This window comes from Mytilus californianus, unplaced genomic scaffold, assembly GCF_021869535.1.
Source record: "Mytilus californianus isolate M0D057914Y unplaced genomic scaffold, xbMytCali1.0.p SCAF_18, whole genome shotgun sequence".
Taxonomy (NCBI): domain Eukaryota; kingdom Metazoa; phylum Mollusca; class Bivalvia; order Mytilida; family Mytilidae; genus Mytilus; species Mytilus californianus.
The window spans coordinates 9,187,218-9,211,895 of NW_026262666.1; the positions used below are offsets into that span (position 1 = coordinate 9,187,218).

General features: G+C 30.2%; 1 long non-coding RNA gene across 3 annotated transcripts in view; it reads right to left on the reverse strand.

The window, feature by feature from the left end:
• LOC127726682 (uncharacterized) overlaps window positions 1-24,678 on the reverse strand; it is a 101,487-nt gene that overhangs the window by 26,660 nt on the left and 50,149 nt on the right. For 2 of the 3 annotated variants that reach the window (XR_007993638.1, XR_007993640.1), the window contains 2 exons: window positions 18,672-18,767; window positions 17,169-17,278 (listed from right to left, as the gene is read on the reverse strand). This is a non-coding gene — a long non-coding RNA (uncharacterized LOC127726682). The remainder of the gene's footprint in view (window positions 1-17,168; window positions 17,279-18,671; window positions 18,768-24,678) is intronic. The other variant, XR_007993639.1, reaches the window with a different exon arrangement.

Sequence of the window (24,678 nt, forward strand, 5' to 3'; positions counted from 1 at the left end):
CTAAATTTAACTTTATTGAAAAAGAAATCGAAAGAAACAGTATAACGATTTTGAAATATCTCTAGAATTGACCAAATAGAATGGAATATCTGTGTACTTTTAAAGTTAAAACCTTACTAAATACTTTTATTCACTGAAAGAACTTATTTCATTCAAAGATATTACAAAGCAGACAGCACTTTTTAGGGTTTATGTAAAACTGTAAATTTAATTACTACAAGTAAAAATACCGATCCTTCTTCTTAAACTCCAGAATTAGGAGTATGCTGATATTTGCCCAAGGATGATGACCTATAACAGAGGCTTCATAGAGAGATTGACCAATTATAATCTTGGACCAAAAGCATGCCCTAATATCATTTTTTTCTTTATATGCACACAAACATACCATCTATGAGAATATTTCTTTGAAATGGCTGTGCTCTAGAATATGCCATTCAAATGCAGCAAGATTTTGTGAAATTTTTCTATTTATCTTAATTAATGCATTGTGACTTCAGCCTTGAGTTAACATCCCTTTATAAGAAAATATATCAAAACAATTAGATTGATCGATTGATTGTTGGTGTTTTAACCAAATAAAAACTGACTGCCACAATATGGCTAATGGTGGTGTTAAAACACCATCAATCAATCGATCAATCTAATTGTTGGTGTTTTAACACTACTATTAGCTATTGTGGCAGTCCGTTTTTTATTTGGTGGACAAAACTTGACTGCTCATAGAGAACCACTCACCTTACTGACAATCCTAGTCAATGAAGATCATAACACAACTGCATATATCTTAAATTTTCTGGAATTACACACTACCCCCTTACTGATAATCCTTAAGTCAATGAAGATCATAACACAACTGCATATATCTTACATTTTCTATAATTTTACACCCCTCCCCCATTTTTCAAAAGTCCTGGATCAAACCCTGGTAGGCATTACAAAATATTTTTTTATTTTTATACTGCCAATAGGATTACAGTTTTGTTGAGACTTGTTACAAGTTTGAACCAGTTATATCTGTTGAATCTAAATGTCAGAGCCAGGCAGTGATACTTGAGAAACAAATTATACAGTTAAATTATTGTATATTTATGTGTCTTTCACAATTAGATTCTATAGTACCTTTATACATATCTACTTAAGTTTATTTGATGCATTATTATTCAATGTTTTCAGTTTATTCAAATGAAGTGAAACTGATTGCTAAAAAAATAACATTCATGCATAAATAAAATGAAAATTTGTCAATTATACCTGTACCACACACGTACATTAATCATATGACAGTAATGTGATATGTCAATAATTCAAAATGCATCACAAGACATGTTTTTTGTTTCAATGTCATTTTCGGTATTGCTGCACATGAATTATATGCAACTTTTGCACTTCTTTACAATATTTTTATATTTCTTGATGCTTTTACAATGTTTTTTTTTTTTATATTTCTTTGATTAATCTAAAATAAGTTGATTTGCACATGAGCTTTACATTAGGTCTGAAAACCATTTAAAAGGATTTTATAGAAAATTAGTAGTCAATGTTTTGACTCTTAAGGATGTTCGCTTATCTGTTTCAAAATAACAAGCTTTTAAAAAGACTGTTATAAAATGATAGTATATAAATCACGAAACTAAAAAAGCAGAAAAAAATGAAGGGTCTCACAGTGACCGTGTTTTTGAGATATAAGTTATTGAAAAATTGGCAGAAAATGATTCTATCTAGATTTTTCATACATTTAACATAGGCACCTTTTCTCCTTAAAAAACTATGAAAAAATAGCAAGGATTTTATAAGATTTTCAAATATGGCTTTTTAAACTATATGTAATAAAGTTATTAAAAGAAAAGTAGGGGTTAGAATACAAAATATTCATTAGCACTACATGGATAAAACCAGATTCCAAATATCTGACAAAATTCAAAAACAAGAGGAGCGAACATCCTTAATGACATCATATTACTACTTTTAATATACTGTGAAGTTAATGATCCTTAACTACTTTTTTTGTTTTGCATTACCCAAAATTTGAAATAGACTTAAAATCAAGAAATTATTTGAATCTGGAATAATTTGTAATTCTGGCTATGGTTCAGGTTATAGTTTTCACTCGGATATTTCAGTATGAACTTACTAACTCCCTTAGCCATGCATACTGTCATGGCTAACACTCAAAACTATTCAAAATTATTCCAGATTCAAATAATTCCTTGTTTTAAGTATTATCTAATATTTTGATTACAGTACAAACTTCAGTTCAAAGTAAAGAAAAGTAAGGCTATTATGATCACCAATTGTTCAATCTTTAACAAATCAGGTATTCCTTGCTGTATTTAAACTGTTAATTACATTACAATGAGAAGCACTGCATAAGAGTAACTTTACATAAATTTAACAATGATGCCTTGATCACTCTACCAATTTACAAAGTCCCTTTTTTTAACCAGTTAGAGTACCAGCTGGTAATAATATAACCAAGTCGTTAATATTATCTATGCTAAGATAACTTTATCAGCAATATAAACATATTAAGAAACATGAATAGGTAGTCAATTTTGATGTGTAATTTTTTGCTAATATTTCATACTTCAATGGAGCAAATGTGAACAAAAACCTATAAATGTTTATCATTTATATAAAAATATTAACCTAATTTATCGGAACTAACGACATTATAAAATTACATAAGTACTTGCTTTAACAGTGATATCACACATAGATAGAATTTCCAATGCTATTTTGCTGTAAACATGTACATCTTACAGAAACCCTATTTCACTCTTTTAAGCTCTTTCTAAGTAGAGAGCTAATACCATTTTACTATTTATTCCAAATTCAAGATATCTCAAATAATATATGACATATATCTCATATAATATATCAGATATCTTATATAATCTAGTTTTTATAAGATATCTTATATACTTTATTTGATTTCTAATATAGTTTATAAGATATCTTATATAAAAAAACTATATAAGATATCTTATAAACTATATGAGACATCTTATAAAGTTTATAAGATATCTTGAAGTTAGATTAAATAGTAAAACAGCTTGCCATACATCTTCCTATTTGTATATTCAAGCATTATAAGTCTCTGATTCAAGTTAAAATTTATTTTTGTGATTTTCTAATTTTCTTAATGCATTTATATAATGGAAGGTCTTTTCACAGGCACTTGTCTCAGAATTTTTTTTTTCCTATATACCTTATTTTAATTAAGGTATATAGGATTTTTTTTTCTGAGACAAGTGCCTGTGGGTCTTTCAGAGCTTGAAATATTTGCGACAATTAATTTTCATGTTATTTTTCTCCTTGCTAAAGCTGTGAAAATATATAACTAGAAAAATTTTTGTTGGTTTACAGAATATATAAACACTTTATAAACTTGGTGCATCTGAAGTGTTTTTCTGGATTATTCAACCTTTATCAGGAATCAGTGGCGGATCCTAGGGGAGGGGGGGGGGGGGGTCCAGGGGTTGGAACCCCCCTTTTTTTTGACGATCAATGCATTTGAATGGGGACATTTAGTTGGAACCCCCCCTTTATCCTGGGTTAGGAATCCCCCCTTTTATAAATGGCTGGATCCGCCCCTGGGAATGCTCATGCCAAAAAATTTGATATATTTACAAATAAGAATTTAAGAAACTAAGCTCCCTGAACTCCCTCATGCAAAGTTGTCCAAAGATAGATTTGGCTATTATTTATTCAGGTCCCTTTGGGTTCCAAAACAGCTCCAAGTTTAAAATGAAAAAAAAAAATAAATGAAATTTGTTTATCAAAACTTTGTGTTGATCCTTAAATATGTAATACAAAAGTACATAAAATATTAACTTAATTTCTGCATGCAATGTTCAGGTTCTTTCTATTTTTATCATTTTATGACTAAAAAAAAGGTCAAAGATCTGTCTAACTCCCCTAATCACACATGGACAAAGAGAAGAACAATAATTATCATAGCTGCATGGTTATTTCATTTTTCTGATTATGATGGGCTTCTTGCTGGGCTACATAAATTCCATAGTACATAATAATTTACCCACTTGACTTCATAAATGAAAACACATTTATTATCATATTTCATCGTGATTTATTTAGTACACAAAGAGAATATGTTTTTCATTACAATCAGTGCAATTACAAATCGTTGTGTGAGTCTGATAGTTTTCTAAGTCCACATTTAATAAAAATTAAGATATACATTTGAGATCCAGGTGCAATATAATCTATATCCCAATAAAACTAAATACAAGATTTTTTTCAAGTACTAAAATTTTTACGGTTAAATTTCCACACTTCCCCTTGCATTATAATGGAAAAGCCTATCCATCTAGTTGCAAACTAGAAGTTCAGAGAAAAGTATTGTTATGGTGTTGTATCTCCACTATTTTTTGTCTTGTCTACGAGAAAAAAGTCACGGAATTCTAGACATAGGTGTTGCTTTAAAGGCAATGGCGTCAACAATTGCTAAGTTTTCTGCTTAATTTAGTCAGTTATAAAGGAACTATTTGTCATAGATCAATGAGATTTTCTTTAAAGTTGCATAACTATCAGTACATATCAGTTTGACAACTATTTCAAGCCCCTGCCACCATGGTGATGCATGGTCTAGCAACTTTGGATAAATTCGCTATATTGCTTTCCATCAGACTGTCTTTTTCTGAATTATCTGCTGACAGGCAAGTCATATTGCTCTTTGTCATCAGTTTATTTAGATATTTTTGCTATTAACTTTTTTGCATTATTTTGAACTTTGAGTATAATTGTCAGAAAATCATGGATTGCAGAATTACCCCTATCAATGTGCACTTTCCAACCATGGTTAAACCATGATCAACCGTGGTCAACCATGGTCTAATGGAGATGGTTGACCATGGTTGACCATGATTTGACAAAAATTTTAAATGGCCGACCATGGTTGAAATCATGCTTTTTCCTCATTATCAACAACTATGGTCAACCATGCTTCCTATCATGGTCTGAGGGAATATATTACAGATTTTCAATTCCATTGTCACAGTCTATCTCCAGAAAAGATTTTTTTTTTTCAATCTAAACAAATATTAAAAACACAAGTGATCAAAATGTTGCTTAATTCAAGTCCATAAATATGATTTCTACATAACTTTTTATCTCTCAGTCAAAAATTTAAGAATTGGCAGTTACAGCTTTATATCAAATTTACCAACATTTAGAAAAATGGGGTGAAGAATGTATCACAACACTCAGACAACAAAATACTGAATTCCAAAACATGACAAGAGTCTAGACCTACATGTATTATGAAGATTTAGCAACTGGATCCCAGTTTCTACATTAATAGATTCTCTTTAAAGTTCAAAATGTGGTTAAGCTGAGATTATATCTAGTGTTCCCTTACATTACATCAAAGAGAGAATTAATTAGATGGATAGGAATACCTCTGTGTCAATTCAGATGTACTGTTATATAGAAAGCAGTTATCTGCTTTTAGTCAAGGATTCATCAAGGATTCCATCATTTTCATTACACATGCTTAACATAAAACATTCTGTTTGATCGGATTTCTTTAATATATTACTTTATAATAGCTGAACAATGTTGCTAGGCCAGCCAGGGGTGAATATAGAGTTCAAGGAAAGGATGGCATAATTATAATTGTAAAAATAGCCTCAAGCAGCGAGTTGAAACTGCTCGATCTATGCCTGGTTCCACCCAAATCCACCATTTATGGCTAAACCAAACTAATATCAGGTCTCTTGGATTCACTTGCACCAATAATTGCTTTGAATAATTATTATGATACAAATTTTTTAATATATTTCAAATAGTTATTTTTTAAATTTAATCCAAAAGAAAATGAAACAGATTTGTCCCAATTATAATTGAAAATTGAAATTTTATTTTTATTTCCTTTAAAACAAATATTATAATTCAAGTATCTACATGTATTATGATATGCTACTTTCAGAGTTTGTTTAAAAAAAAATTAAATGAATTGAAAACTTTAATGTTCATGCTTTATTAATTCTTCTTGTTTCCCCACAAATCAAAAAATCTAGTATCAAAACATCTAACTGTATTACATAATTCATAGCTATGAATACAACTAAACTGCAACAAATATTCTAAGGACAATCAGCAACTAATAAAAGTCGCATACAAAATCCTCTTACATAATTTTCATTTTTCAATATCACCGATCCAGTGAATCACCTTCATGGATAGTCAATGTTGTTAAAATTCCCCTAGTAGAAGTATTTTTCAATGTGAAAATAAAATGACACATAATATCATTGGTAGTTGCTGTTGAACGTGTAACATAAAGTTTTCCCTGTTTTCGTTAGAAACAAAATGGCAGTCAAAAAATAACCATGCGGATCATAAATTTAATATAGAAACGGATGAATAAGATTTTGCAAGATTTACTTATCTGTGTTTAAGCAGCATCAGCTTTTTTTTTGCGTTTTAGATCACAACTGATCTTTTCAAGTCATTTCATTTACAAAAGTATATTTATATAAAATTTCCTAAATACATATTATTTCTCAAGATTTAACTTATCTATATATGTACAGTAATATAAAATTAGATTTTTGCTTTGAAGATTACATAGATTGTGTAATTATAAATCTCTTTTTTGTCTCGCCTTGATGGAGTCAAAAGCCCGTTACATGATGCACGCGTGCGCACCGCTAGTGCTATATAAAGTTATATGTTGAGGATTGGGAGATATTCAAATATACCAAGAGAAAATAGATTATGTAATTATTGTTATATGAAAAGTGTTGATGATGTGAGTACCATTTTACTCACAGGTATTTGGGGCATGGACTCCCCTTTTTGGGCCCAAATGTAAAAAAAAAAATTTATTTATTTTTCCATATTTACCATTTTCTCCAATGTGTAGACAATATACCAAGTCTCAAAAAATTGGGGTATGCGTGGATAGAAGAAAAGGTATTGTAATCGACTAGTTATGGATTTTTGAGACTTTGTTTACATAATAATGTCTACATATTGTAGAATTTTTTTTTTTTAATTGGGGCCCAAAAAGGGGGGGGGGGGGGGGGGGGGGGGGGGTCCATGCCCCAAATAGCTGTGATTTTACTTTGTGTCCTGGGTATTTTTAAAGGCTGAAGTTTTTACCAAAATACTATTGTTCGTGGCCAAAGATCACCTGATTATTTGGTTTTTTGTTTATTGTACTATCTTAGAATATTGTTCTTAGCTGTTTATTGTTTGTCTAAATGTAAATATGTTTGTGTTACTATAGCATGTAACTACTGCTTTACAGTAAACTTTATAAAGAGTTCATTAATTCATTCACTCTACATTTTTATGCTCCCATTACCCTTGTCCATCAGTACGTCCCAAAATTAGTTTCAGTTCTCGAACTTTAGTTTGCCTCAACCAAATGTTATGAAAATTTATACATAATGCTTATTACCACAAAACACAGATCAAGTTTGATTTTGGTTTGCGTCACTTTTACTGTTCTTGAGTTATGTCCCTTTATAACGTAATATGAAAGAGGGGGCCTCATGTCCCATGGACACTTTCTTCATTTATTTTAAACAAAATTTTATACCATTATTTCAAACAGTACATAATCTATTTACTGTAAAATACACCCGTTATTTTACTCTAATTTTTCTTTCTTCTCATACAGTAAGACAAAAATCCTTCAAATCATAACAAAAATCTTGCTGGTATATGTATAACAATGATTTACATAAAGGACAAGGTTCACTTATGACACAAAATGGCCTAAAATATCAACTTTATCATAAAACACCAAGAAGGCACAAATTGGTTCGTAAATGGGTCTATTTCAAAGCCTTAATGCTAAACAAATCAATTCTTTTCATTAAAGTAAATAATATTCTCAAAAGTAAGCCCATTTTGGACATTTTGTCTAAATGTGATGATTTTGTGCAATTTTCAGACATAAAAGCTTTAGGAAATCATTGGCCGCCACCTACGATCCAAAATGTTTTGTAACCAAAAGATTTCAATTTTGATATAGAATTCATCAATATATATATAAAAACTTTTTGGATCGTGGATGGCGGCCAATGTTAATTATGCCAAATACAATTAAACTTATGGAAGATTTTTACCAAAATTGACCTTAAAATGCAAATATTGTTTACTTAAGGGGTCATATCTTAATAAATTTTAAAGGAAAGTGCCAAAAAAAATTATTTTTGTCTTAATAGTATTATCAAAAGTATTTCTATGTGAAATTAGTAAGTGTTTGGCCAAATTTAAAAAACATCAAACATTTAGGGCCAATTTTATCCCTTCGTGAACCTTCTCCTTTGAGTGCTATTTTAGACATGACTTCAAAGAAAATGAAAGGACATTTACATTTTTATGTTGTTTCATCTCCTAAATATCAAAATGCAAGCTTAAAAACAATTTTTGTTTGTTTGAAAATATCAGTCAAGGATTTCAGTAAGTAAAAATGATCAATTAAATGGCAATTATTTTCACAGTCACAATATTACATAATTGAAAAAATACAGCTTTTTCTTTACTTTATTTTCTATTACAGGATAAAAAATGATACACCAAGCTCGAACAATTTTCAGTGCATATAAATTAAAACATTCATAGCAAAAAATTGTACAAATTGTATTTAATGCATATTCAAGTAAATAACATGTGAATATTATTAATAAACTGTTATCACAGAGATATGTCTCGCCTTTTTGTAATTTTGATAATGCAAATGTTGAAATTAAAATAGCAATACTTAACATGTAAGTTATGCAAATATTCAAAGTCGATGAACCATGACTGAAGGTACATGGCTAAACAATAACCATGGAATGAGATGTGCCAATGCTAATACAACTGCATACCAAATACCATTGACTTATCATAAGTCGTTCCCTTTAAATAAACATAAACACAAACATTAACTTGTAAACTATGTAAAAGTTTCGAAGTCAATGAACCATGATCAGGGATGGGGCTATATCATCTCCATGGAAACGATACTTGCAAATGCCAATAAATTTGCATACCAAATATCATTGACTTAACATTAGCAGTTCAACTTAAACTGATTTAATCACAAACTGATACATGTAAACTAAGCAAAAGTTTCAAAGTAAATAGACCATGACTGAGGGGGCGGGGCCAAATAATTATGGAAATGAGATGTGCTAATGCTTATACAACTGAACACCAATTAACATTGGCCTACCACTAATGGTTCCCCTTGAACTGACCTAATCACAAACTAATACATGTTAACTTAGCAAAATTTTCAAAGTCTATAGACCATGACTTAGGGGGCGGAGTCAAATAATCTCCATGGAAATGAGATATGCCAATGCTTATACAACTGCATACCAAATATCATTGACCTACCACTAGTGGTTCCCCATAAATTGACCTAATCACAAACTAATACATGTAAACTATGAAAAGTTTCAAAGTCAATAGACCTTGACTGAGGGGGCGGGGCCAAATAATCTCCATGGTAATGAGATGTGCCAATGCTAATACAACTACATACCAGATATCATTGACCTACCACTAGTGGTTCACCATGAAGTAGACCTAATCACAAACTAATACATTGTTGACGCCGACGCCGCCGGAAACAGCATACCTATGTCTTGCTTTTTTATTCCGTCAAGGCGAGACAAAAATAAGATGATGTGGCAAGATTGCCAATGAGACAATCAACTCTACTCTCCTCCAGAGTATATATAAGTATATTTTTTACAGTAGAAAAAATATTACAGTATATTATTTCCTGACCGAAAAGATTATAGAATATTTGTTCCAAGTTCCCAGGGTCACCACTCCAGGGGAAGTGAGTGATTTAGTCGCCCTATGATTCCAGACTTCTCTCTAAGGATGCTCTAACGTCTAAGGAGAAGTTTTTGTTACCCTCGGTTTTCAGTAAAATTCCCCAATGTCACCTTGTAATTTTGAAAAAAATTTTGAACAAAATACATATGATTCCAATATTCCGTGAAATAATAGTAATGGTAGCCTCGAATTTCGGACTTAAAATGTCTGTGGTCTTTTACTCCATCATTTAAATAGCCAAGTAAGAGTACTATAAGCAAGAAACAAGAGAAAAACAAGATTTTCCAATGTTAGTTTATATACCCCCCAACTTGATCTGTGTTTTGTGGTAATAAGCATTATGTATAAGTTTCATAACATTTTATTGAGACAAACTAAAGTTAAAGAACAGAAACAGTAAAAGTGACGCCACCTAAATTCAAACTTGATCTGAATTTTGTGGTAATAACTTTGTGTATAAGTTACATAACATTTGGTTGAGGCAACCTAAAGTTAGAGCACCGAAACCAATTTCGGGACATACGTACAGACAGACAAGGGTAAACCTTAATGGCAACTACGGCATGGGCATGATTAGGAAAATCCTGATTCCTACTCTGTAAATAACTCATCATAGATACCAGGATTAAAATTTTGTATGCCAGACGCAGATATCGTCTTCAAGAGACGACATCAGTACCGGTAATACAGATACTAAATAATCTGTTGCTATGGATATCAATTTTACTACCTTAATAATTCTATATTAAGTCATATTTACTTATCTTTGAATGTGTACTTATTTTTTAACCTTTGACCTTTAACCTTTGACAGTTGTCACTACCAAAGAAAAACAGGAATAACCAACAGAGAATGCAATAAACATGTGCCTGATCCAAGTCAGGAGCCTATATGATTTAGTGGTTGTCAATTTATTGGTTGCTGTCTATCAAATTTGTTTTTCGTTCTGTGATAAATTAGGCCATCGTTTTTTTTCTTTTGAATTGTTTATCATTTTGTCATATCTAAACCTTTTATAGCTGACTATACAGTATAGGTTTTGCTTATTGTTGAAGACTGTACGGTGACCTATAGTTGCTCAATTCAAGTTATTTGGACTAACACACCCCTTTAGTCTATATAATTAAGGTTAAAACCTGTGTTTAAAGTTATTGCAAATGGATGGTATTTTTGTTCGAGCATATTGTTTTTCTTTAATTGTTTAACATTTCTTACCGATATAACATGTTACTTTTATCATTCTTCCCTTAGTTTATTTATTTTGTATTTACATTGTATCATAGGTCAAATTTATTTGTTCAGTGTATGTAGTTGTCGTTTGTTGATGTGGTTCTTAAGTGTTTCTCGTTTCTCATTTTTTATATAGATTAGACCGTTGGTTTTCCCGTTTGAATGGTTTTACATTAGTAATTTTTTGGGGCCCTTTATAGCTTACTGTTCGGTGTGAGCAAAGGCTCCGTGTTGAAGACCGTACAGTGACCTATAATGGTTTACTTTTATAAATTTTGACTTGGATGGAGAGTTGTCTCATTGGCACTCATACCACATCTTCTTATATCTATTAAAAACCATGAAATACCAAAAAATACAGAAGCATAACACCATAAAGATTGAGCAAAACAAACCCCCTAAAAAAACAGGGAAGACCTCGGGTGCTTTGAAAGGGTTCATAAAAATGTAAGATCTTTTAAAGAAAAACTTGGCTTATCAAAAAATGGTTTGGTACAGAAAATAGCTTTTTATTATTGGAACTTAAATGAACAGCAGTATGTTAGATAATCTTCTAAAATCTAAAAGTCTCTGTCATTACAGACCTGTCAAGTTTTCAAGTTTAGGGGCTTGTTGTTCATCAGACTGAATAAAACAGACACAGGCTGATCCAAGGGAAAAGAGGGGGGAGGCTATGACTGAAAACTTTTGTCTTTTAATGAATTCTTTTTTACTTTTGACTGAATGAATCCATTTTAATTTTCAGTTGCCCTGCTTTGAAAGTCCTGGATCTAATCCACTGAATAATACATTAATGTTTATCTAAATTGTTATGTAGTCCCTTTGATATATTGGCTCAATTTGTATTTTATTACCAGCTAGGTTATTATTAGAAATACTGTCAATCAGAAATCATTGCAAGGTTTTAATTACAAAATGTAATTGTGACAGTATAAGGATTGCAGTTACTGTAGTCCGGTTTCCCATCATATCATTAAATATAATTTGTTATTGCATTAATTCGGTATCGCATGTTTGCAAATAAACTCATCATAGACACCAGGATTGAAATTTTGTATTTGCGGCAGACGCACGTTTTGTCTACAAAAGACTCATCAGTGATGCTCAAATCAAAAAAGGTTAAAAAAGCCAAATAAAGTACGAAGTTGAAGAGCATTGAGGACCAAAAATTCCTAAAAGTTTTGCCAAATACAGCTAAGGTTATCTATTCCTGAGGTAGAAAAGAGTTCAAGGATTCGCAATTACAAATGCACTCATTAATTTCTGAATTTATAGTAGAGGGTAGAAATGCCCTCTAACGTCAGTCGTCAAACGGTCATTTTTGGCTACCATTAGCATCAAATTGGTTAAAATTTCATCCTGATTCGTCAAAAATCCTTATCATGATTCGTCAGAGGTCTCAACTAATTAACTGTTACAATGTTTTTGGAAAGAATTTAACGTAATTCATCAAAATCAGACAATTTTTTTATTGTCATAAAGAAAGTGTACATTTTAACATCATGCACCCAAAACTATGGATGATGTCATTTAGCTAGATTTTTTACCATTATTTGTCATGAAGGTACCCCCATTACGACCCTTATAGTATCTTGATGTGCCCAGTGGTTGCCTAAATGTTCTTATTGTCTGGGCATTTTCTACTGAGAATATCAGGCAATTAATACCATTATTTTTTTGATAATTTCTTTTCCATCACTAAAATCTGTAAGTTGTGTATATTACCCCACATCTGTTTTCTTCTAAACAAGTAGGTTAACAACTATTACATAACATAAAAAGATGACATTTTTTGAAATTTGGAATATTGCTTTTAAAAGTCTACCACAGCTGTCAAAAGTTTAATCTCTTTGCAAAAAGGAAATAATTATATAAACAATATAAGTACCAAAAATTTAGAAATTATTGCGTGCTTTTATTATTGCGATTGCTCACATTTTGATAGTTTAATTAATAATGGCAATTTCAGTAATTGCTGCACAGGGGCGGATCCTGCCAGTGTTCGGTAAACAGTTCCTGAGAAAAATATGACGAAAATTTCCAACTTGGCTATCATGTGTAAATAATACAAGTGTTCGGTAAACAGGAAGTTGTTGAGTGATGAATCTGAAAACCCATCACACAGTGTAACTTACTTATATAAACCCTGAAAACAAATTTCAGAAATCCTTGTTAAGTAGTTCCTGAGAAAAATATGACGAAAATTTCCAACTTGGCTATCATGTGTAAATAATACAAGTGTTCGGTAAACAGGAAGTTGTTGAGTGATGAATCTGAAAACCCATCACAGGGTGTAACTTACTTATATAAACCCTGAAAACAAATTTCAGAAATCCTTGTTAAGTAGTTCCTGAGAAAAATATGACGAAAATTTCCAACTTGGCTATCATGTGTAAATAATACAAGTGTTCGGTAAACAGGAAGTTGTTGAGTGATGAATCTGAAAACCCATCACAGGGTGTAACTTACTTATATAAACCCTGAAAACAAATTTCAGAAATCCTTGTTAAGTAGTTCCTGAGAAAAATATGACGAAAATTTCCAACTTGGCTATCATGTGTAAATAATACAAGTGTTCGGTAAACAGGAAGTTGTTGAGTGATGAATCTGAAAACCCATCACACGGTGTAACTTACTTATATAAACCCTGAAAACAAATTTCAGAAATCATTGTTAAGTAGTTCCTGAGAAAAATATGACGAAAATTTCCAACTTGGCTATCATGTGTGAATAATACAAGTGTTCGGTAAACAGGAAGTTGTTGAGTGATGAATCTGAAAACGCATCACACGGTGTAACTTACTTATATAAACCCTAAAACCAAATTTCAGAAATCCTTGTTAAGTAGTTCCTGAGAAAAATATGACGAAAATTTCCAACTTGGCTATCATGTGTAAATAATACAAGTGTTCGGTAAACAGGAAGTTGTTGAGTGATGAATCTGAAAACGCATCACACGGTGTAACTTACTTATATAAACCCTAAAACCAAATTTCAGAAATCCTTGTTAATAAGTTCCTGAGAAAAATATGACGAAAATTTCCAACTTGGCTATCATGTGTAAATAATACAAGTGTTCGGTAAACAGGAAGTTGTTGAGTGATGAATCTGAAAACCCATCACACGGTGTAACTTACTTATATAAACCCTAAAACCAAATTTCAGAAATCCTTGTTAAGTAGTTCCTGAGAAAAATATGACGAAAATTTCCAACTTGGCTATCATGTGTAAATAATACAAGTGTTCGGTAAACAGGAAGTTGTTGAGTGATGAATCTGAAAACGCATCACACAGTATAACTTACTTATATAAACCCTGAAACCAAATTTCAGAAATCTTTGTCAAGTAGTTCCTGAGAAAAATGTGATGAAAATTTTCAACTTGGCTATCATGTGTAAATAATACAAGTGTTCGGTAAACAGAAAGTTGTTGAGTGATGAATCCGAAAACACATCACACGGTGTAATTTACTTATATAAACCCTGAAACCAAATTTCAGAAATCCTTGTCAAGTAGTTCCTGAGAAAAATGCGTTGAAAATATTCATGGGACAGATGGACTGACGGATGGACTGACAGAAGGACAGACAGAGGTAAAACAGTATACCCCCACTTTTTTAAAGCGGGGGTATAAAAAGGGGGGTTCCAATCCGTGGACCCCCCACACCCCCCAAATCACCTACTGCATACAAATAATGCTATCAAATTTCAAATGGTTTTAAAGATTTTTCTTTTTGGCAATAATAAAAACATCACAACAATTTCTGAATCTACAGCATATGTGGTCTATTGAAAAATCTGGTGTAATTTCATTTGGTTTGATGTCTAATTTACTACTAAATCTGGACTTTGAAATATACATGGAGATAAGAACATTTGTCTTTCCTGTTTTCAAAGGTATGCATCACATAAACCTTGAATTAGAATACTAAGGATTAAGAAAAACACCCAGCAACATTTTACCACATAGAAAATTTGTTAATTGACCAAAAATAGGTGTTGTTCGCTTCCTTTTTCATGTCTCATACAAAACTGAGTGATAAACTCCTTATTGACCCATCAAAATATTAACCTTGCATAAACCAGATATTAACAAAGGAAGCTGAGCCCTGTTGAATTACATTTCATCTTGAGAAAAACAGATCCATTACCTAACATTAATTTTCATTACTTTTCCTGACCAAGCATTAACAGACATTAATCTTTTTGTTTGGGTTGTCAATCACATAGGATATGTCAATTTCGTCCTCAGTAATTAGCTAGTGTCTTTTCCATACCACTTTGCCTTTCAAAAAGTAGAAACATACAATGAAAGAAAATGTCAATGAGTGGGAAAGTAAAGTCTTTTATAGAAAGATAATTTACAGAATGTACATGACAAGCATGTTACTGAACAAAATGTCATACAAGATAAGCCTGACTGTGCAAAAATTAGGCTACATAAAAACTTGTTTACTATCTTATCTTCATCATCTGCTTGATCCTACATTATGGAGCAACTATTTAATATTCCAGGGGGAGGGGGTTGTGGATTAAATCTAATGACAAAAAGCTCTCAATCAGAATTTTTTTAACCTTCTCCCTGATCAAAATATTCTTTTGGAAAATAACCATAAGCATAAATCTAGCATAGATCACAACCCCTGATCTGATTTGAATAGTCTTTTTCTTATAATTTCCTTATAATTCTCAACCCAAATTTTTTTTTTTCAATTTGAACTTTCTTGGCTATAACCCCAGGATTCCATTCATGTGTATTGTATACATACCTGTCAACATATGAAAATGAAAATGCAGGTCATGACCTGCATAGAAGAATAAAATCTCAGGTAATAACGCATACGAACATTTTTCCAGCTGAATTTAGGGGACATCTTTTTTATACTTTAAAACAAACAGTTTCAAAAACCTGTTCCCATGGTTAAGTATTAACTGAAATTAATTTAAAACTTCTAGTATTGCAATGAACTTATGGCTTTGATAGATTATTGTTTTTAAGACTGTAACAATTCAAGCCAAGCCATAACCCCTTTTCCTTCACTACAATCAATTCACGAGTCACATAGTCTCAGTGTGTATCTATCTGTACAGCCTAAAAGTTGTTGATGTTAGAGTATAATAAAAAAAAAGTTAAACATTTAAATGAAGTAGAGATGAAAATAATAGTTTTCAAAATATTTATTTTTTAATTGTTCTATTTGTTTTAGATTTAATCTTTTTATAAAAATAAACATAAATTTAAGGAGTATATTGTGAAAGCTGACAAAAAAGGGGCCACTTACCAGTACCTAAGTATATTGTTTTGTACGTAAATCGGTCGTTAGTTTTCTCGTTTGAATTGTTTTACATTTGTCATTTTTCTTTTATAGCTTGCTATATGTATATGTGATAATGATTTTGCTCATTAATGAAGGTCCAAAGGTGACCTATAGTTGATAGCTTCTATATCATTTGGTCTCTGGTGGAGAGTTGTCTCATTGGTAATCATACCACATATTCCTATTTTGATAACACTATGCCTAAAAGAAAAGGATGAAAAGGCGACCATCACAGTCTACAAAGTAATACACAGAAAACTAAATACTGTACAACAAGAACCCTGCCAATACCAGGGGTGATCTAAGGTGCTACTGAAGGGTCAAAAGGTCATTCAAAGGGAGGCGATCGTTTCCTTAACTTGTTTTAAAAGACTATTAATACAATATAAGGAATTAGATATATATAAAATATGATTTTTTTAGATTTTATTATCAAAGAAAATTACTTAATACATTCATTTGAGGGTCTCTTCAACAATAACATTGTATTTCACATTTATAGAGATACAATACCATATCAATGACAAATAAATAATTATGTAAAATATTACTGTTTTTGTTTACTTGTTAACAAAAGAAAATATTAAAAAAATAATTTTTAAGTCATAATTCATCATAAAACGCTGTTAAATACAAAAATTTGATTACAGTTTTGATATCATTGTTTTTTTATTCAATGATTCACACTTATGATCACTTGTTACCTAAAGGGTTGATGATCTGTAAATCAACATGAAACAGATTAAAAACAATTGGCCATTAATGTGTTGTAAAAAAGATACAAATATCATTTTGCAATACTTACAAGGCACAACATGGTTTATGCAGTTGACCCATAGGGGTACCAAATGGGTTTGATCATAGGTATGAAATAGTTTACTGGTACCAACTCCCAGCATGCAACACAACTTCAAACTGCAATGATCCAGTAACAATTCTTTTTGTGATAAAGGTATATAGGTGTAATACCACCATTGTTTTCCACCTATTTAGTCTTTGTTAAATTTGCACTTCTCAAAAAAATTGTGCAGAATTTATCTTTGTTTCAAATAAAGAAATACTTGGCATGAGTAAAGTTTTATCCTGTCCAGTACTACAGACAAAATTTCACATAATATTTTGATCATTGCATATAAGAAAATAACCATCACTGGAAGTTAACCAATCAAATTTTCACCCTTTTTTTCCTGTGTACAAGCTTTAGTAACCATGTAACCTCAAGTTTCCAAAGTATTCTATAGAAACACCAAATAAAAAAAGAATGGTGCTTTGAACACCCAAGATATGTGTTTATGACTCAGAAATTTTTTATAGCAATGAAATGTAGGATAATTTCCTTCAACTGTCAAATTCAAGGGAATATTTTTTTCTACCCTTTTTCTTATGCAACTCGTTGTGACATACTATGATTTTGTGGTATTACACCTATAACATGAGTGGAGTTGTCCATTTCATTGTTGAATCCATGGAACTCTCATTCTTTTGATAATCAAGGACAAAAAACTGATAACTAAACAAATCAACATTGAAGTGTTAATATATAGATGAGGATCAAACACTAAATGCTTACATTGCTAGAAAAAAAGAAAATTTATAAGTTCTTGCTTTTAAACAGAAGAAAAAATTCAGAAAGCTTTGTCTTGCCTTTTACGTTTTTGGTTTCTAAAGCTTGTACAAATAAATTTGATATTTTCTCACAATGCAGACATATCATATGTGACTCATAAATTATGAATTTCACCAAAAATAGACAACGGTCATAATTTTTGGTGACTTGTGTTTCTTTAATATATACAATTGTAATATATATATCAATTCAAAATCATATTTCAAAAAAGTATTGTTCGGTGATTTTTAGTTAAATTCTCAGAAAAAAGTGGTTTCAATTTCAAAACTGTTTATGGCTAATAGCATGTTTATCTATGGTATCAATTTTCCTGTAGGTAAATTTAAAGTGCATGTCAAACACAAAAAAGTCCTAAAAATTAAATAGTAAACACTTAAGATATCAATCATCAAGGAAATATTTTTGACTTACAAGCCAGAAAATCTGTCTTTTATAAAATTTCTTTAAATTCAGACAGCTTGTGAGGCCTCTTTTCTGGAAAACCTTACTGGCCGACCACATTTTTTACTGGCTAGAGCTTGGTTCTGGCTTTATAGAGATTGAGACATAATTTACTTACTGTAATTTCCAATGTATTTCTTAAGTCAATAGCAGAGTCAATATCAGAAAATTGTTAAAATCTTCAGAAATTTGAATATAAAAGATTCTAATTTATAAAATATCATATAAGCCTTATCTTACCGGTTTCCATAAAATCAACACCACATTGTGCTGTGAGGACAATTTTGAAGTAATGTCTGTTAAATTTTACATATTTTGGTAGAACTTTGTGCACATCTGAAAGAAAAAAGAAATGTTAAATTACACTTGTTTGAGAATGTTCTTGTTTAAAATATTTTCTTGATAAATACTAAGTAGTTCCCCCAATTTATCAAATCTGCTGTTCTGAGCTATCTCAATAAGGCATTTTTAATTTGGTTATATGTTTAGAAATAAGGCATTATGTTTAGAAATAAGACATTATATTTAGAAATAAGGCATTATGTTTAGAAATAAGACATTATGTTTAGAAATAGGACATTATGTTTAGAAATAAGGCATTATGTTTAGAAATAAGACATTATGTTTAGAAATAAGATATTTACTGTTTAGAAATAAGATATTATGTTTAGAAATAAGACATTATGTTTAGAAATAAAGCATTACGTTTAGAAATAAAGCATTATGTTTAGAAATAAGACATTATGTTTATAAATAAGGCATTATGTTTAGAAATAAGACATTGTTTAGAAATAAGACATTATGTTTAGAAATAAGACATTGTTTAGAAATAAGGCATTATGTTTAGAAATAAGACATTATGTTTAGAAATAAGATATTTACTGTTTAGAAATAAGATATTATGTTTAGAAATAAGACATTATGTTTAGAAATAAAGCATTACGTTTAGAAATAAAGCATTATGTTTAGAAATAAGACATTATGTTTATAAATAAGGCATTATGTTTAGAAATAAGACATTGTTTAGAAATAAGACATTATGTTTAGAAATAAGATGTTATGTTTAGAAATAAGACATTATGTTTAGAAATAAGGCACATTATGTTTAGAAATAAGACATTGTTTAGAAATAAGACATTATGTTTAGAAATAAGATATTATGTTTAGAAATAAGACATTATGCTTAGAAATAAGGCACATTATGTTTAGAAATAAGACATTGTTTAGAAATAAGACATTATGTTTAGAAATAAGGCATTATGTTTAGAAATAAGACATTATGTTTAGAAATAAGACATTATGTTTAGAAATAAGACATTATGTTTAGAATAAGATATTTACTGTTTAGAAATAAGACATATTATGTTTGGAAATAAGATATTTACTGTATAGAAATAAGACATTATGTTTAGAAATAAGACATTATATTGTTAGAATCTTAAATTACATGCATGAAGCTGTGATAATGTGAATTTTACTAAAGATTGAAAGATTGTTTTAATGACCCTGATGTGAAATAAGTTCAGGGGAATTGGTCCTACTTCTAAATAAATATCAGACTGTTTTGGTTTTTTTTTTTAAGTAGAAGGTAAGTTTAGTCTATTATCAAAGCTTTTTTTTTTCATTTCGAAGAGTTTTGTAATTTAAAGAAGAGAAGATGTCCAAATCTTGAAGTGGGAGGCAGTTCAGCTGAGCTTAAAAGAGAAGGAGATATTTATGTAACCGTGAGTGATTCTAAACCATAAGTCGAAGAAAAACAGACATCACCACCATGGCAAAAATGAAAAGGACTAGAAAAAAACAGTCCAAATACACTATATAGTTACTTCTTCATTCAATGGTGACAACTGCCATGTTACTCCTGTCAAAATATATTTTTAAGTCAAATCACTTTAGATAATGCATCATATGAGTTTTACAGCAGATTGGTGAAGTAAAAAAATTGTCTTTTGTCTAATCCTTAGACATTACCAAATTCATGGTTTAAAGGAAACTTTAAACATGGCAGAAAAATATAGGGGGAAAAACACCTACATTTCATCAATACCTGCAGTGCCAACAGACTAGATATTAATAGCTATAACTCATAGAATGATAGCTTATGGACATTATGTTGCTACTCAAATGTGCTATTAATAACAATAATTTTGATTTAACTTATTAAAAAACAAAAAATATAATCACAAAAATTAAGTGTATTTATCTTATCCTTTTTCTTAATAAGTTTACTCATAATTATTGTTATTGATAATTGTCTAATACAATTGATCACAATTGCTAACATCGCAAAAAAAATTAGATCATTTAAATAGTTCAACAGGATACAAGCATCCTTACTACATGTGTAACAAACAAAAACACTTCTTATTACCGGTATTATATAAAATTAGAAAAGTTTTAAAAAAAAACCATAATTTTTAGTTAAAACATACAAGCATAATATGACAACATTGACCTTGACCTAAAACATTGAATAGGTGTTAAATTGGCCTCATTTGGTAACTTATAGTGACCTGTTTTGTATCTTATGACCCATAGACCAGTATCAAAACAAAATGTCAATTGTTATTAAATTATTTTATTACTTTTTAATTTTCCTTATTATTCAAATTTTTATCAAATTTCACTACTGGTAGTTATCACAGAATCATTTACAGTTTCATTCCGTATGAATACTGACTGAGACTACTATAACAGATGTGTTATAGTAGTCTCAGATACTAACAATAATATTTTTGATTTTTTTTTTCTCTCAAGAAGTTATGATTTTCATGATTTATTTATCAAGTATAATTTAAAACTCTCAATATTTACTTGTCTGTTGATAATTGAATTCTTGTTATTGTTAAGTTAATTGCTTCTGATTAAATATTCCCAAAATCTCCTTTTATTCATATAAAGAACTTATAGATGTCTGTCTATACGGTATTGGTTTTCTCATTGTCGAAGGCGCTGTACAGTCGCCTATAATTGTTTACATCCACTTCAATTGAACTTTGGGGAAAAAAAGTTGTCTCATTGGCAGTCATACCACATCTACTTATTTTATTAAAAAATATGACTTTTGTGTCTACATGCTTTTTTTTTTATATCTTGTCATTAGCATTTATTTAATGATGGTTTATACTACTAAATGTAGTCTTTTTGTTATATATTCAATAACTATGTGAAGCTAATAACCTGAAAGCCAATATTCTCAGTATCTATAATACTGATCACCTCAGTGATTTAAAATCATGTTATAATTACAGGGTATAATATGTAATCTTTTGTAAAAGTATGTTACAAAACTGACTTAATCAATACTCAAGCACTTAGAATTTTATGCAACTGTCATACAAGTGAGAGGTTTATAAGCTCTAGATCTGTATAAAACCAGGTTTAATCCACCATTTTCTACATATAGAAATGCCTGTACCAATTCAGGAATATTCGTTTGATGTGTTTGAGCATTTAATTTTGCCATTTGATAAGGGATTTTCCGTTTTGAATTTTAATTGGAGTTCTTTATTTTACTTTTAAGAAATACAAAATATACATATCTTCTCTGTTCATACTAATTAATGGATCACAACAAGCTAATTTAAAGGGTGATGTTCTTCGATCCTCTCTTAAATTTTTCTGCATTAATCTAAATTTATAAGATGATTTGAGGTTAGTTTGCAATATATTTCTTAATCAGTATAACTTTCATTGATTTTTAAAAGGATATAATGAAGTTTTAACTTTGTTTGATCACATTAAGATGTATATACATTTTGTAAAATACTTTTTTTATAAAGTCCAGCAATGAAAACTTAGGGAGCTACCATTTTTTTTTTTATTGGGGGGGGGTGCTTGGATGAAATTTGAAAAAAAAAGGCAGGACAGGAGTTTTGAGTTAAAAAAAAAAGCAGGATGAGCAACTTGGCAAAAATAAAAGGCAGGATGACAATTTTGGTAAAAAGTCAGGATAAACTAATAAAAAAAAAGGCAGGACCAAATAGAGTGAAAAATAAAAAAGCAGGACAGAGATTACAACTAAAACAAAATGCAGGACAAAATATTTCATCCTAGCCCCCTCCCCCCCCTAAAAATCAAAAGCTCCCTTACCTCCAGTGATCCCTGCCTAATTATTTATTATCTGAATTTCTACTCATACAATCTTTTTATTTCAATCTTTTTTTTAAAAGAAGTGATACAAATGCTGTCATTATAAAAGATAAAAGTGGTCCAAAAATCATGCTGTAAAATATAGAAACAGTACAAACATTAAGATACCATTGATCACCATTAGACACATGAAGTTATATATATGTTAGATAACTCAGAAAGAAATTACGTAACATTCCATTACGCCTATCTAAATTGACACTTTTCATATTTTTTTCTATCTTTGACATTTTTATACTACATTGAAATGTCTCAAATTATTTAAAAACAAATTTGTCACACTTGTCGAATTGAACTCTTTTTAGTAACTGTATCATAAATAAAGTCAACTATTTGAAATCAGTAAGGACATTTAGTTCAGAAGAAGTCTACACCATCATGTAGGAGCAGTCACAAAGAGTCACTTTAGGGTACCAGTTTATAACAATGGGAAACAGTAACTGTAAATTTAGAAATTATTGCATAAAATTGAGAATGGAAATGGTGCATTTATTATTGCGATTTTTTAAGGAATGACTGTAATATTTTTTCTGTCTATGAAGAAATAACATAAAAAATGTGGTGCACACTGAATAACCCGTGTAGCGTGTTGCAGGTTATTTAAAAGTGTGCACCATATTTTTTGGGTTATTTTGAATAGACAGAAAAAATATTACAGTCATTCCTTATAATTTAATTCTAAATTCCATTTTTAAGGAGTAAATTTTGAAAAAAAACATTGGTGACATCATGGTCACATGACAAAATTATGTCTATGAGCTGATAGACAAAACACTTTCAGCCAATCAGAAGATGTGTTACATCCAAAATTAAATTATTGAAGAATAAACAAAAATGAGAGATTAATTATTGCGATTTCTGGAAAATTTTCATACAGATGTCTGTTTCAGATACATGTCCTTCAATTCTGTATTCTTTAATTTTTAATGTCATTTTTCTCTATAATTTATTATCTTTGACCATTATTATTCTCAATTCTTTATATTTTTGCACCCCATTATTCAGTTTTCTATATTTTTTTACCCTATTTTTCTCTTTTTGTCCATTTTGCTGTAGATTTGGCCCATTATTCTCTATTCTTTTAACCCTATCCAGACCCTCTGATAATGGATGCCCCTTATTAGCTCTGACCAACCCAAATTACACCAGAATTCTGACATATATATCTAAAGAAACATTGAACAACTGACAAACACCAGAAACTGTATAATTGATTGTTGTTTGATGTATGTCCAGTGGCAAATATTTCATTCATGTTCAGGAAGAGAACAAATTATCAATGAATACAATAGGTAAGTCCTTCAACATGAGGTCATCAGGGATAAAGGACGGGAAATTAGGAATACCACTACAAAATGATGGTATATTGGATATGGACAGAAATTTAGTCTAAATGTAACTGACCACCTACTGACCTATCCTACCTCTAATAAACTGATACAATAAAACTACCTTCAACAATCCCATCATTCAAAATAAATCAATTACACCAATTATGTATCATAATTAGGATATCATAATGAGATAAGGAATAACTTCATAATTACACCAACAATTACAATTATTTATGATATAAGTCACCCACTACTTTCACAGTTATTGACTTACAGAAGACATAATGATCATTGCTGTATGTCTGAATTGGTCTCTCCAAATACTGATTTCATGAGTTTCACTTTCAAAAAAAAAAAAAAAAAACGTATTCTCAATTAAACAAATTTTGCACAGGTATAAAGTCTGGGTTCCTTTTTAGGTTACCATTAAAAAAAAATTTGTTTGATGTTGTCTACCCATGCCTTGTAGGGTTGAGTAGGTTACATAGGGATTTTTTATTTTGACAAGCAACATAAGTTACATGTTTTAGACAAGAATACAAAGTAAGAGCAGAATTTAAAAAAAAAAAAAAAAAGATCTGAAACGATATGTGTCATTAAATTTTCGGGTAGGCTGCTTTTTAGGAGGGTAGGTAGGGAACATCAAACAATTTTAATTTTATTTTTGGCCTTAAGATCAGTTTAAGATGCAAAAATGTCCTTGGAATACTGGGTCATTGGTTTCATTCTTTTCATTAGAAATACTGTATACTGTAAATTCA